The following is a 16,404-nucleotide window of genomic DNA, read 5'->3' on the forward strand; positions in this document are numbered from 1 at the left end:
ACTTGCAGACATTTTCTTAACTGTTTTCCAAAGTGGTCGTACCAGTTTGCATTCATACTGCAGGGTGTGAATGTCCGGATCGCTCCACCTCCTTGCCGATGTTTGGTATTGACAGTTCTTTCCATTTTAGTCATTCTGAGTATGTTGTAGTATCGTTGTGGGTTTAATTTTCATTTCTTGATAACTTGTGATGGTTGAGTACGTTTTCATATCTCATTGACAATTTGGATATTCTCTTGTTGAAATCTGTTCGAGTAACTTGCCTGGTTTTCTGAGTTGTCTCCTCCTCTTACTGATTTGTAGTTCTGTCTGTATACTGGATAAATAAGTATATATATTTTTTCATGATTCTTATTGTTTTAATGAGTTTTAATCCATTTCACCAGGAGTTTCTCAGTTTTATCCTTGCAGCTATTAGTTTGATGTGTCCCAGGGTCCAATCCTTGGCCTACTTCTCTGTCTACACTCGCTCAGTAGTCATGGCTACTGACATCTATAATATGTCTGGAATTCAGACCCATCTCCTGAACTCCAGATTTGCATATGCAACTGCTGACTGAGCATTTCACTTGGATATCCATGGACATCTCAGCGTATACATGTGCAAAACCAAACTTCTGATCTTGCAAAATTCTTTCATCTATCTGGGCTGATGGCAACAGGCTGAAAACTTTGGGATCATTCTTGATGACTCTCCCTTACCCCCCCCACCACTGCTCTTGTCCCACCTTTCTCTGTCTCTGTCTCTCTCTCTCTCTCACACACACAGTATAAGCTTCATAAGAGCAGAGAGATCTTTGATTTATTTATCATTATGTCCTAAGTGCCTAGAACAGTACCTGACACATCGTAGGTGCTCAAATATTGGATGAAAGCATTGCTGGTGGGAGTCTTTAGAAAGCAATTTCCAACACTTCACAAAATTTAAAACATACCTTTAGATTCAATTATTCCACTTCTAAGAATTTATCTTACAGATATACCTGCACATTTGCTTGTGTAGATATGAATATAAGGATATTCATTATATTATTATTTAGTGGGGGTTTTTTTCAGTTCCCCAAATCTTTATTTTTTTTCATTCAAGTATAATTAACATACAGTGTTATATTAGTTTCAAGTGCACAATATGAGTCAACAATTCTCTACATTTCTCAGTGCCCGTCATGATAAGTGTACCCTTAATCTTTTTTATCTATTTTACTCACTTCCCACCCACCTCTCTTCTGGCAATCATTAGTTTGTTCTCTGTATTAAAGTCTCTCTTTTTTCTTTTTTGTTTCTTTTGTTTCTCATATTCCACATGAGTGAAATCATATGATATTGGTCTTTCTCTAGCTTATTTTACTTAACATTATCCCCTTCAGGTCCGTCCACATTGTTGCACATGGCAAGCTTTTATTCTTGTTTATGGCCAAATAATATTCTGTAGCTTATATATAAGCACGTCTTCTTTATCCATTCATCAGTTGATGGATTTTAGGATTATTCATTCCAGCTCTGTGAAGAATGTTGATGGTATTCTGATGGGGATTGCATTAAATGTTTAGATTGCTTTGGGTAGTATGGAGATTGTAACAATTTTAATTCTTCCAATCCACAAACATAGAATATCTTTTTTTTTTTTTAACATAGAATATCTTTCCATTTGCTTTGTCATCTTCAATTTCTTTCATCAATGTTTTATAGCTTTTGGAGTACAGAGCTTTCTCCTTCTTGGTTAAGTTTATTTCTATGTACTTTATTATTTTTAGTGCATTTATAAATGGGATTGTTTTCTTAACTTCTATCAATGTTACTTCATTATTAGTGTATAAAAATGCAATGGATTTCTGTATATTAATTTTGTATCCTGTGACTTTATTAAACTCATTCATCAGTTATAGTAGCTTTTTGGTGGAATCTTTTAGGATTTTCTATATTTAATTCCATATCTTCTGCAAATAGTGAAAATTTTACTTCTTCCTTACCAATGTAGGTGCTTTTTTAAAAGATTCATTTATTTATTTCAGAGAGAGAGAGTGTGTATGAGAAGGGTGAGGGACAGAGGGAGAGACTCACCAAGCAGACTCCCCACTGAGTGCAGAGCCTGATGCTGGGCTCAATCCCAGGACCTTGAGATCATGACCTGAACTGAAATCAAGAGTTTGATGCTTTATCAACTGAGCCACCCAGGCACTCCTGTGGATGCCTTTTATTTCTTTTTCTTGTCTGATTGCTGTGGCTAGGACTTCTAGAACTATGTGAATAAAGTGGTGAGAGTGGACATCCTTGTGTTGTTTCTGATATTAGAGAAAAAGCTCTCAATTTTTTCACCATTGAGTAGGATGTTAGCTGTGGGTTTTCATATATGGCCTTTATTATGTTGAGCTATGCTTCCTCTAAACATTTTATTGAGAGTTTTTATCATGAATGGAAATTGTACTTTGTCAAATCTTTTTTTCTGTATCTATTGAGGTGATTATACAGTTTTTATCCCTTATCTTGTTGATGTGATGTACCACATTGACTTGTAAATATTGAACCACACTTGTAACCCCAGAATAAATTCCACTTAATTGTGGTGAATTACTTTTTTTCTTAAAGTATTGGACTCTGTTTGCTAATATCTTTTGGAGGATTTTTGCATCTGTATTCATCAGAAATATTGACCTATAGTTTTCTTTTTTGGTAGTGTGTTTATCTGGTTTTGGTTATCATGGTAGTGCTGGCCTCATAGATTGAATTTTGAGGTTTTCCTTCCTCTTGTATTTTTAGGAATAGTTTGAGGAGAATGGATATTAACTCTTTACATTTTTGGTAGAATTATCTGTGAAGCCATCTGGTCCTGGACTTTTGTCTGTTGTGAATTTTTACTACTGATTCAATTTTGCTGCCAGTTATCAGCCTGTTGAAATTTTTTCTATGTCTTCCTGGTTCATTTTTGGAAGGTTATGTTTCCAGGAACTTTTCCATTTCTCCAATTTGTCAACATATAATTTTTAATAAAATTCTCTTACAATCCTTTATATTTCTGTGGCATCAATTGCTATTTCTACCCCTTTTTAAAAATATATTTTATTTATTTATTCGCAAGAGACACACAGAGAGGCAGAGACACAGGCAGAGGGAGAAACAGGCTCCCCATAGGGAGCCTGATGCAGGACTCGATCCCTGGACCCCAGGATCACACCCTGAGCCAAAGGCAGATGCTCAACCACTGAGCCATCCAGGTGTCCCACCATTTGAGTCTTGATAGGGATTGCATTGAATCTGTAGATGGCTTTTAGTAGTAGTGATGTTTTAACAATAGTAATCCATGAACATGGGATAACTTTCCATATTTGCATCTTCTTTGGTTTCTTTGATTTATAGTGTGCATAGCAGAGATGTTTCACCTCCTTAGTTAAACTTATTCCTAATTATTTTGTTATTTTTGATGCTGTTGTAAATGGGATTGTCTTTCTGCTATTTCATTATTAATGTATAGATATGCTACTGATTTTTATGTTAATTTTGTATCCTAAATATTTACTGAGTCCATTTATTATTTCTAACAGTTTTTTGGTGGAGTCTTTAGAGTTTCTCTATATAATGCCCTATCATTTGCAAATAGTGACAGTTTTACTTTTTCCTTTCCAATTTGGATTCCTTTATTTATTTCTCTTGCCTAATTGCTGTTGGCTACAACTTCCAATACTATGCTAGATAAAAGTGGTGAGTGGGACTCCTTGTCTCATTTGTGAACTGAGAGAAAAAGCTTTTGGCTTTTCACCACTGAATATGATGCTTGTCATATATGGCCTTTATTGTTTTGAAGTATGTTCCCCCCGCATACCCACTTTGTTGAGAGTTTTTATTATAAATGGATGTTCATACTTTCTCTTCTAAATACAAGATGTTTCCACCACAATCTGAAGCACAACGCATTTTCATTGAGTTGTAGGTTTCTCTCCCACAAAACTTCAGAAAAAGATGTGTAAGTATCACTGAGGAGATAAAAATTACTAACATTTGAGAGAAAGAAAAAAATATGAAATTTCTAAATCTCAGAGTCAGGAAAGAATTATAAGAGAAATACTTATAAGGGAAACACTCATTCAACAAATTATTCCACATCTTCTATGCACCGAGGCCTGTACTATGTGCAATTTCCATACAGGAAGGAGCTCTTACAATTATTAAGTTCACACCCTAAGTTATTTCAGTTTTTTCCAAACAGTTTCAGATGCTACTGTCTCACTAAGAAATTGATTGCAACTAAGCCTACCATGCCATCTAGCAGCAACTGCCAACTATGCTCACCCTAAACTGAGAGAAATAAGCCACTTTTCAGACATGTTTTCTATAAGGGGATCGCTTCTTAGGGTAACAACATCAAAATTCAAACCATATCCTCAAGCCTTTACAATACAGCATCTCTGAAAATTGACTGACACAGCATCCTTGTTCATAAAATGTTAACCGTCAATATCCTTTGAATAAGTTATCCCATTCTCAGTTGGATAAACTTCCTAATTAAATGCAAAAATAAATAGATTAATCAGAAATCAATACAGTGAGTGTGAAGTCTCAATAAAGTTAATAACAGCATTTTTGCTAACTTATTTTCAATGTTTAGAGCATTCAAAAGCCTGGGATCCCTGGGTGGCGCAGCGGTTTGGCACCTGCCTTTGGCCCAGGGCGCGATCCTGGAGACCCGGGATCGAATCCCACGTCGGGCTCCCGGTGCATGGAGCCTGCTTCTCCCTCTGCCTGTGTCTCTGCGCCTCTCTCTCTCTGTGACTATCATAAATAAATAAAAAAAAAATAAAAAAAAAGAACATTCAAAAGCCTTATAAAGCAGCAATTATTATTATATTATAGGACTGGAAAACCACTTGGTAATAAACAAGAGCAAATCATCAGAAGGGGTAGCGATACACAGAATGCCTGGTTTTTAACAGTTCATTTGTTGAAGCATTTTGCTCTTATATAACTCAGCTATATAGGCTTCCTTGTCCAAAAGAAAGCAAAGCAAAGTTCTTAAAGAGTGTAGAGAGGATGATACTAACGACAGCAACCATGTGTTAAGTGCTTACCATGTGCATGCTGGGCACATATGGGCATCATCTCATTTAATCTCAAATCGTATGAGGTAGATACTATTATTTTTCCCATTTCTATTACAAGAAAACTTTAGCTTCTATAAGTCAAGCTACTTTTCTATTTGTATGTTCCAAGCAGAGAATTGATGACATAAGATGGTGGTTGGCATGGGGGCAACGGGTAGATGCTAAGATAGAATTGAGGGGGGAAAAAAGACAAAAACCATTATGTTTAAGCCATTGATATTCCAACAGAGGGTTGATAAGGTAGTCATTGATGCATTTGTGAGGCCTAAATAAGTTGAGCCTTCACCACACCACTTAGTAGCTGTATGACCTTTAGGAGGCCACTTAACTTCATTAAATCTCAGAATCTTTTTCCACTCCTCCAAAAACGGGCTTGATCATCAGATTTTTACCATGAACTTGGCTGTGCAGATTAAAAGAGACAAAGCGTACAAAGAGCTTCACATAATGCCTGAGCTTCAGTAAACATTACTTTTTAAATTATTAATACTAAAAACAATATTTAGAAGAATATTAATTGGTCAGGACATAATACTGGCTTCAAGTAACAGAAAACTTGATTTTCGGGAACATGTATAAGTATGCACGAAATCCAGATTAGGTTATTCATGGTGTTGGTTCCATATTCAACAACAACTTCAGGGATTTGGATTCTTTCTAACTTTATGCCCCACCATCCTTAGAAGTGAATCTTATCTTCATTCTGGCTTCCCCATGGTTCCACATGACTGCTGCAGATCCAGCCATCACACTATTACTCAAGGGAGGAATATGGGTGGAAGGGGTAGTGCCAGGGATGTTCTTTCCCTTTCATCAAGAAAGCAACAGCTTTCCCAAAAGCCCAACAATTTCTGCTTATATCCCATTGGCCAAAACTGTGTCACAAAGCAACTCCCAGCTAAAGGAAGCTCAGAAAGTGAGCTGAGTCAATGCTGCTTCCTAAATAAATGAATTCCATTACTGGAAAAAGAGGAGGAGTGGATGCTGGATGAGAAACTAACAGGGTTTTGCCAGAAATACATGAATTTCATAAATAGTAGAAATTTTACTAAGTTCCAAAAGTCTTAAAAAAAAAAAAAAGATTGTATTTACTAGAGAGATAGGGGGGTTGGATGCAAGGAGAGGGAGAAGGAGACTCCCTGCTGAGCAGGGAGCCCAGCCCAGGGCTCCAGCCCAGGACCCCGGGATCATGATCTGAGCGGGAGGCAGGCACGTAACCAACTGAGCCACCCGGGCACCCCAAACTTTAGTCATTTGTAATGAAAATCCTTTTCTGATGAGTTTGTAAACAGAAGATGCTGGTTGTGATGTGAATGTTGCTCAGTGATTTAAGCCCAGTGCTAGAGTCCACACTATGCTCTGTGTTTCTTCCCTGGCTACCAGCTGTCAGCCTTGCTGCCAGAGAGCCGGCTTGGAGGCCGTCCTGACCAGCGTGGTCCCTTTTCTCCTGCTCACCTGAATCGTGTCACCCACCGATGAGAGTTACACCTACGGGTAGCCAGTGAGCGGAGTTTATCCGCTGCGTCTATTTTGCTTGACTGTCTTGGGTCAGCTCTTTCGCAGCCCCTTATGCTTTTGGATTTTTCACTATGTTCAAATGTTTGAATATCCCCTTAGGTGGGCGGGGGTGGGGGGTGCAGAAGGGAGCGGGGCAGAGCGCTGCAGAGCACGGGCCTCATCAGGACCGAGATGCTGCGGCATCTGCACCCGGGGCCCAGAGGACCACAGGGACTGCTTCCCGCAGGCAGTTTGCAAGCAAAGTTCCAGAGAAACAAGAGCTGCTTCAGCAGGATCATGGAATTCCGGGGCACCTAAGGGGTGAGTGGCTGAGGCCCTCCTGTGCCAGGATGCTTACTGTTGGGCATGTGCGCGGGCCAGCTCCTGGGCCTTCATTTCCCAAGAAGCAGGCCTGACCTCAGTTCATCTCCGCAGCAGCTGGTTCCGTTTCATCCAGCTCTCCCTGGACCGCTCATCGATGAATTCAGTATTTATAGACTTAGACGACGCCCAATAAAGCAGTCTTTAGGATGGAGGGGAAAAAAGACTCGTGAAGTAGAGAGACAGCCGTTGAGGATGATATGATGCCCACACATTGAACGACTCAGCTTCTAGCTTCACCTGATGGCCACACGCCAACCTCGCAGGCTTTGGACATTGACACCTGTCGTGGCCGAGGCCCTCTCTGTCTTCATGGACGTTTCATGAAAAAAAAAAAAAAGACGTTTTATGGTTGAGGTTGTTTGCCATACTTATCCTCCTTTTCTTTTGATGATATTTATTTATTTATGTATTTATGTATGTATTATGTATGTATTTATTTATTTATTTATCTATTTTAAAGATTTTATTTATTTCAGACAGACCCACAGAGAGAGAGCATGAGCAGAGGAGAAGGGCTTCTGCGGGCTCCGCGCTGAGCAGGGAGGCCGAGGCCGGAGGGGGACCCGAGCCCCAGGCAGCCGCTCACCCGCGGGGCCACCCGGGGGGCCTCTCTTCTGGTGATCTTTAAAGCCTTTCCACAATTCCAACTTTTTTAGGAAGGGGAGTTCTTCCCCATGGGCCCTGCCTTGGGAAGTCAAGATGCTATTTTCTACTCTGAACACTAGGGGGAAATCTTGCTTTCTCGTGGAGAGTCTTAAACCCTCCCTCCCCTCAGCTGGCTCTCCACGCCTTTATTTTCAGTAGAAGTGCATCAGTGTGGGATGCATCAGTGTGGGATGCATCAGTGTGGGATGCATCAGTGTGGGGTTTTCATATCTATCAAAACCAAACGAGGAGACATGAGGACTAAAGGTAATGCGGTATCTTAGAAGGGATCCTGTGACCCTAAAAGGACCCTGGGCAAAAACCTAAGGGAATCTGAATAAAGGATGGGTATTAGTTAATGTGTCAATATTGGTTTGTCGGTTGGGACCAAAGTAGCTACTGACACAAGATGTTAACAGTAGGGGAAACTGGGCACAGGGTACGTGGGAACTCTGTACTCATTGTCTTTGCACGCTTTCTAGAAGTCTACACTGTCATAATAAAAATAAAAAGGTATATTCTCCCTTGAAAACAATAGTTCCTCAGGATGTCAAAGGGATTCCTCAAAGGTCTTCAAATAACTGGGGGTATTTGGTACTGAAAGTCTTATTTTCATTCTATTTGTGTTCTTTTGAACATGGACTTTTCCCACTTCTCTCTTTTAAAAAAAAAAAGTATTTTCTTTGTCCCAAGTATTTTAATATTTTATGCTTTTAAAAAAAATGGGCTAGGGGGCAGCCCTGGTGGCTCAGCGGTTTAGTGCCGCCTTCAGCCCAGGTCGTGATCCTGGAGACCCGGGATGGAGACCCAGGATCGAGTCCCACGTTGGGCTCCCTGCATGGAGCCTGCTTCTCCCTCTGCCTGTGTCTCTGCCTCTCTCTCTCTCTCTCTCTGTGTGTGTGTCTTGTGAATAAATAAATAAAATTATTTAAAAATGGGCTAGGGCCTCAAAAATGTGTTGTTCTGGGCCCAGAGTGGAAACTTCCACCATGGAGATTCATGTTCTTCAATTAAGAATTGCAACTGAGGGCAGCTCCGGTGGTGCAGCGGTTTGGCGCCGCCTGCAGCTTGGGGTGTGATCCTGGAGACCCAGGATCGAGTCCCACATCAGGCTCCCTGCATGGAGCCTGCTTCTCCCTCTGTCTGTGTCTCTGCCTCTCTTTCTCTGTGTCTATGAATAAATAAATAAAATCTTTAAAAAAAAAAAAAAGAATTGCAACTGAGTATTGCAATTGAGTATGTGCAATTGAGTATTGCACAACTTATGCACTTAGGAGTGTACGTTATGCACTTAGGAGCATACTTTGTCGGGCTAGAGGCCCTGTGAAGGCAGGCCCGTGGGTGTCTTCTTCGTGGTCATCTGTGGTGCCTAGTGTAGGAGAGGACCTGGAACCCCAAAACTGCCTGACTGCACAGATGAGAGGGTGAGTGGGCAAGTGGGTGCGTGCAGGAGGACATGGTGCTTTGGGGGGAGATAGTGAGCTGAGTCTTGCACATGGGCATCTGGAGGCATGAGCTGGGGGTGGGAGCCTGGATCCAAGGACAACCTCAGGGCTGTCCGCGAGGCCCAGAGAGTGAGGCGCCCTACTTGGTAAGGGCACCCTCTCGGGTCATGAAGTGGGCTCCTGGAAAAGCATAGGGAGAAAGACAAGAAAACGGAGTGATTCCTTTGAATAAGAAAAAAACTGTGTTTCCTAAATCCTCCAAACACAAGTAAAACTCGAGGAAGATACTCCCCTTTCCCGCAGCTTTGCAGGGGGGCCCCCACGGGAATTCTGCGTGGTCCTGGGGTGCCCTGGTCACTGGGCCAGCCTCGGAGTTCACCCCGTTCTGTACCGAATAAGCCGGGTGGTGGAGACACACGGGGGCGGGAAATGGAAATGGGGGAGAGGGAAAGCTGGGGCCAGTAAGAGTTACAGAAGAGGAATGTAGGCGGATGGTCCTGACCCATCGAGCCCTCAGTCTCCCCTCGGCTACCCAGACCCTTGTCCCCGGGCCCCTGCTCCTGAAAACGTCATGCTCTGCCCCCGCCCCCCAGGCCCAAGTGCCTCCTGCACTCCACCCCTCCCTTAGCAAGTATTTGTACGGCACACGCCCCCCCCCCCCCTTCCCCTTGCCAGGGTCCCCTTCCTAGTCTAAGGCTCATGTCACCTGCGTGGTTAGCCTTCCTTGAGGTGAAAGCCATATCCTTAATTCTGGCTGAAGCTAACTTCTCCAAGCCCTGGGTCCCTAAGCCCCCTCGAACTGCCTGTTTCACCAGCCGAACCACCTGCATTGACCCTCCAGCTGAGGTCCTGTCTCTGCTTCTCCCCCTTCGAATTTTTTGGCAGGCCCCACAACCGGGAGCCCAGCTGTCAGGGCCCCCCGCCCTGTGCGGTACCCTCCTGCCAGAGCGTGCCTGCCGATGAGCTCACAATCGAATTTGTTTTTTTGTTTTTTTTTTTAATGATCAGGGTTTGGGCACCTGCAAGCTAAATTGAGAAGACGCATTGCCCATGGGATGAGAGGACAGTGAAGCCCACAGCCAGCACGCAGGCCCGCGGCTCCACCAGCGGACGGCCTGGCTCGAGTGGTCAAGTGGAGTGGAAAGCTGGAGCGCACACTGCAGCATTTCATGCAGACAGAAATCCGGTTTCCATTAATGATGGCCTAGATAATACGGATCCACCTGTCCTCTAAGATGAAAAACATTGGATAAAGTCACTTTCAAAACAACAAAGAACTGGAAATGCCATGCTGCATTTGGGGGAAAAGCCTAAACCTAGAAGTCAGGGGAAGGTATCTGGGCACCAAAACCACTTTGTGCTAAAGATGTTCGGTGATGGCCAACACTTAGTCTTGAGTTCTCCAGCCCCCTGGCTAAAGGAGACAGTCAAGGCCAAGGACCACCCAAGAAGAGACTGAGTGGGTAGCATTTCCTAGAGCATAGGGACCCCAAAAGGCCGCTGTGAGATTGTGATTTACAATAGGAAGTATATAGGTGGTCTCCCTCCCTGTGTCTAGCACAGTTTTAAAAACCCTTGGAGGGATCCCTGGGTGGCTCAGGGGTTTGGTGCCTGCCTTTGGCCCGGGGTGTGCTCCTGGAGATCCGGGATAGAGGCCCACATCAGGCTCCCTGCATGGAGCCTGCTTCTCCCTCTGCTTGTGTCTCTGCCTCTCCCTCTCTCTCTCTGTCTCTCATGAATAAATAAATAAAGAATCTTAAAAAAAATAAGATCCTTTAAAAAAAAAAAAAACCCTTGGAATTTCCAAGGTGGTGGTGAGAGCATAAAGGTATTGTTTGTGATATCGGATGGCACCTAGCCTGGGGCTGGTTGCCAGGAGACCCAAATAGGAATAGAGAGCTGGAACTTTCGGTGCCATCCCCTGTTATCTGGGGAGGGGAGAGGAGCTGGAGGTTGAAGCAATCACTGATGGCCAGTGACTTCATCAACCATGTCTATGAAAGCCTCCAAAGGGGGGAAAAAAAAAGGTACAAAAAGATGTGATTTGGAGAGTTTCTGGGTTGGTGAACTTAAGATTTGGGGAAAGCGGGAAGCTCAGACGGCATGGGAGCTTCGCACCTTTCCCCAGGCCTTGCCCTGTGCATCTTTTCATTTGGCCGTTGATTCAGATCCTTCTTAGTAGGCCTGTAATCTAGTGGATAAGCGGGTTTCCGGAGTTCGGTGAGCTGCTCTAGCAAATGAATCACCCCGAGGAGGAGGGAGTCCTGGGAATCTCTATGTTTAGCCAGCCAGTCAGAAGCACAGGGAAGGCCCTGGGCTTGGGAATGGCATGTGATGAGGGACCGGTTTTGTGGGACCAAGTGCCTAACCTGTGGACCTGATGCCATCTCTGGCTAGACAGTGTCACACCTGAGGTTAACGGTGCAACACCCAGCTTGCGCAGGTGGATTGCTTGGTGCAAGGGGGTGGAGGGACCCCCCACAATGTAACTGGAAGCAGATTAGCTACACAATAAAAGAAATGGTAAGCCAGTACTAACCATCCCCACCCCACCCCGCCTGTAGTAACACAACAGGAGAAAACAAGCAAACAAAACCAGAAAGTTAAGGGGAGAAAAGTCTCCAAGAAGTCATGGCCATAGATTTGTCCTTAAAACTATTTGCACCCTAGAGAGGCATAGCCTGGGTGAGCCAGGGCATCTCCGGAGGAGATGGTTGATGACTGTTTTGTCCTTGCACTTGGCAGAAACAAATGTAAAACCTCTGTGAAATCGGGCTCCTGTTTCCTAGGCACCAAGGAACCCACCAAACTTCTCCTAAGGGCAATAATCAGTAGGCAAAAATACCCAAGAAGGCGAGGCAGCAAGTCTGAAAACCAGCAGAAAAAAAAAGAAAGAAAGAAAAAGCTAAAACAGACACATCTACATTTCAGATATTAGAATGGCCCAGCACAAAACATATAGATGACAAGCTTGAAAATATCTGTAGAAAACCATGAAAAGTAACACAGCAGGTTTAGGAAAGAACAAAATAGAAATTCTAGAAATGAATAAATACTACAACAACCAACATGAAAACTCAGAAGACGCGTCTGCTAACAGAAGAAGCCGTGAGCTGAAGGATGGAATGACTCAGAACGTGTAACGGGAGAGGATGGGGAATACAGGGGAGAGGCAGGAGCCTGGGAAGACTCTCGGGCCTGGAACCCCACAAGGAGAGGAGAGAGAGGATGGAGCAGACACAATGTCTGCGGAGAGAATGGCGGAGCGTTTTTCAGAAGAAAGTATGAAAGACACCAATCCACAGATGCCAGAGGAATACCTTTGCATTCACGTTGCTTAGGCTCTTCACTCCTAAGACATCGTAGTGAGACTTGGGGAAAATAAAGATAAAGGCAGTGAGAGGGGGAGGGGAAGAGAGCATCTTCAAAGCAAGAGCAGCTACATGCACAGCTGAGCTCTCAGCAGAAATAATGGAAACTAGGAGACAATGCCGGGATGTCTCTTTAAAAAAAATTAAATTAAATTAATTAGCATATAGTATATTATTAGTTTCATAGATAGAGGTCAGTGATTCATCAGTTGTATTCAACACCCAGTGCTCATCACATCACATGTCCTCCTTCATGCCCATCACCCCCCTCCCCTCCAGTGACCCTCAGTTTGTTTCCTAGACTTAAGAGTCTCTGGTGGTTTGTCTCTGTCTCTCATTTCATCTTGTTTAATTTTTCCCTCCCTTTCCCTCTGATCCTCTGTTTTGTTTCTTAAATTCCACGTATGAGTGAGATCATATGATCATCATGGTGCAGGTTGTGATCTACATTCCAAGTTTGTCACGAGTTTCAATCAGGCCAGTGAGCACTCATGTTTATATGATTGAAAAATGAAGAAGACCTTTGAGTAACAATGTTTTAAGTGTGGGAATAAAGATTGTATTTCAGGAGGCAGAGAAGTCATTATGAGAAAAATAAATTATGATTAAAAAGAAAGAAAACCGGGATCCCTGGGTGGCTCAGCAGTTTAGCGCCTGCCTTCGGCCCAGGGTGTGATCCTGGAGTCCCGGGATCGATTCCCACATTAGGCTCCCTGCATGGAGCCCGCTTCTCCCTCTGCCTGTGTCTCTGCCTCTCTCTCTCCCTGTGTGTGTCTATCATAAATAAATAAGTAAATAAATAAATAAATAAATAAATAAATAAATAAAATCTTAAAAAAATATATTACCCTGGCTTTGGTTTTCTGTTATCATGTCTCTATGGCATGTCCAAACTCAGGACAATTGCTTATGAATGGCCTAACTAAAAATATATGGTTACTGTTAGGGGCGTAAGATGCCATCTCGCATGTGGGATTTCCTCCAAGGGAAGCTCCCCTCCCTTTCAAGTGACATTTCTGGTCTTCTCTTTCCTGCTCTAAATACTACATACCTAATACCACCCTTTAAAAATATTTATGGGCACATCTTTCTGGTTTTGTCATAGGTGGAACGGTATGCGATTGCTCTTTTTTGCAGGTAATAAATGATCCGGTATCAGCGATTTCATGCGGCTCCACCGATGGTAAGCGCAGCTGTTTTCTTTCTTTCATGAACCACCAGGGAGTTACTAGCATCTTTTGTTTTATTCGGTAAAGTGAACTGGATCACCCTCCGGGACCACAGACTAGCAATGCGAAGGACCAGAAATTGAGGATGAATCCTGCCTCCTCCACGGTTCAAACTCCTGGAGCTCCTTGACTCTTCCAAGGGGATTGGCTTCTCCGTCTCTGGCCCTCCCTGCAATGATGTACTGCTCGTTTGGGAGAGAGATCGAGCCTTTCTTTTCTTTCTTTCTTTCTTTTTTTTTTTTCTTTTTCTTCTGCCACGAAGGCTTTCTGTTCGCACAGCCGGGCCTGGGCCTGGGCCTGGGCCAGGCCCCTCCCAAGAGAACTGGGACTTTTCGCAAAGCAGTAAGTGATTTATCAAAAGTATCCTTCCCTGTCGAGGTTAGGTACCCCCAAACCAGAAAGGTACAACACCCTGCCGGGAGTCCAGAAGCGCTTCCACTGTCTCCCCGCTGGCTTCGGGCACCCCCTAGGCCTCTGGGGTACACATGTCACGGCCCCTCCTCCAAGACACAGGGGGACATTGTCCTGGTCCTACCCCTGCCCATGAAGACAGCAGGGGCAGGTGGCAGGTCGTCTGCTTGCTCCCTTGGGGTAGTGGCCCTGGGCCCAGGAGGGCAGTCGGGCGGGACCCGGGTGGGACATCTCCCTGACACCTGCTCTGGGGTGGGGTGACCCAAGACCAGACCCAGACTCCCCAGGACTCCTGCTGATGCGGGGCTGCCTCTCCCCACCTTCCGGGTCTCTCATTTCTTTTCCACAACGGACAGGGCTTCCTTTTCACCTTCTTCCACCCTTCACACTGACCGGCCGGAGTCCCTAAGCTCTCCAGGGTTGTGGGGTAGGTAGAAAGGTCCGCGCACACCAAGTGCAAACTTTACCCAGGGCACGATCTTGCTGGTCTGTGAAGAGCTTTCAAATCTACCTTATGTATATCTTGGGGTTTTTTTCAACATACTGCTGAGAATGAGCTCTCGTGTTTGATTTTCGGCATCGGTTGGTCATCTGGACTCGAGACGTGTCTGTGGCCCATTGTGCTATGTAGGTAGAGTCATTGTCACTCAGGGACTTTGTTCGCTAGCACAATTTTGCCAGGTAGATAGAGCAAATAGTATCCTTTGAAAGCGTGTGAAATGGGCAGTCAGAAAATGTAGGTTTGTGCTCCCTCTCTCTCTCAAATAAATAAAATCCCTTAAAAAAAATTTTTTTTTTTTATTTTTTAAAGGATGTGATCCCAGGGTGTGATCCTGGAGACCCAGGATCGAGTCCCACATCGGGCTCCCTGCATGGGGCCTGCTTCTCCCTCTGCCTGTGTCTCTGCCTCTCTGTGTGTCTCTCATGAATAAATAAAATCTAAAAAAAAAAAAAAAAAAAAAGTCATAAGAAGGTTACCTCCAAAGTCAAAAAATTATCTTTTTCTCAATTTGTTTCATGTGACAGAAAGAGGCTCGGAACTCCCCAGACCTGTTCATTCATCGTGGATACACAGCCAACCCCTTTCCCAGCCCTCTGGCCACTATTCTGGAGGGCCATGTGACTCTGTGGTGTCCCCCAGATGGGAAAAGGCTTTGTCTGTAGTATTTGCCTATTTCCGTGGTGTCCGTATCCCCACAGAGGCCTATTTCAAGCCACCAACAGGATGCCATTGAATGCGGAGTTGGGAAAAAATGCACAGAACTCTCAGAGGCAGAGACCAGATGGTGACCGCACACCCTGGGGTGGCGGCGAGGTCCTGCCAATGGAATGGGAGAAGTGACGTGTCACTTAACAGGCAAGGAATGGTGAGCCCAGGGCTGTTTCCACTGTCACTCTCTCACTGTCTCACAACTTGGTGGCCCGCTGAGGAAGATGGGGAAGCCGTAGGATGGAAGGAAGAGAAGCTTCGGAGTCCCTTCCTTGAGGAGCCATTCCTTCGGTGCTTAGGGATGTCTGCCCTGGACCTGACATGAGTGAGCAGTAAACCTCTACTGTGTCAAAACTCTGGGATTTGGGGACAGTTGTTAAAGCAGTCAGCCTCTCCCCACTGACATACGGCCTTTCGAGAAAGCACGACTACACTCTAAAATCTCTGTTTTTTTGTCAACGGCATGTCTTCCTTCAACTCAAACTCTAACCAAGGAGATCATTTAAGTCATGTACCTTATGTGATAATATAAGAAGAAATAGATATCCTGGGCCTCTCCTGTTTCTGGCAAAGAGCTCCTACAATTGTTGGAATTTCCTAAGGGCCGGAGTGATGAGGTGTCCTCTGTTAGGTCAATGAGGTGACTTTTGGAAGCTCCTGGTCACCTATGGTTGAGGGCTTTGAGGGCTGGTTGCCAGGATAACCAACCAACTGATGAGATGGGTGGGACTGAGAGGAGGGAGGCCAGGCCAGAGGAGGGGGGGTGAGAGGGAGGAGGGGCCAGAGATTGAATTCCATCACCAGTGGCCAATGGTTTAATCAATCAGGCCTGTGTAATGAGGCCACCACTGGGGCCCAGGGCTTAGGAGAGCTTCCTGGTTTGTGAACACCCGGAGATCCTGGAGATCCCGGGAGAATGGAGGGGGCTTGGGGACTCCACGTCCTTTCCCAACACCTCCCCCTGCACACCTCTTCCATCTGGCTGCTTCGGAGTTACAGCCACTTATAATAAGCCTGTCAGCTAGTTAGTAAGTAAAATGGGTTGTTCTTGTTTGTTTTCCTTTTTTGAGTTCTGTGAGCTGCTCTAGCAACGTAATCAAACCTGGAGAAGGGGTGGTT

The sequence above is a fragment of the Canis lupus genome, chromosome 14 (assembly GCF_048164855.1).
Source record: "Canis lupus baileyi chromosome 14, mCanLup2.hap1, whole genome shotgun sequence".
NCBI lineage: Eukaryota > Metazoa > Chordata > Mammalia > Carnivora > Canidae > Canis > Canis lupus.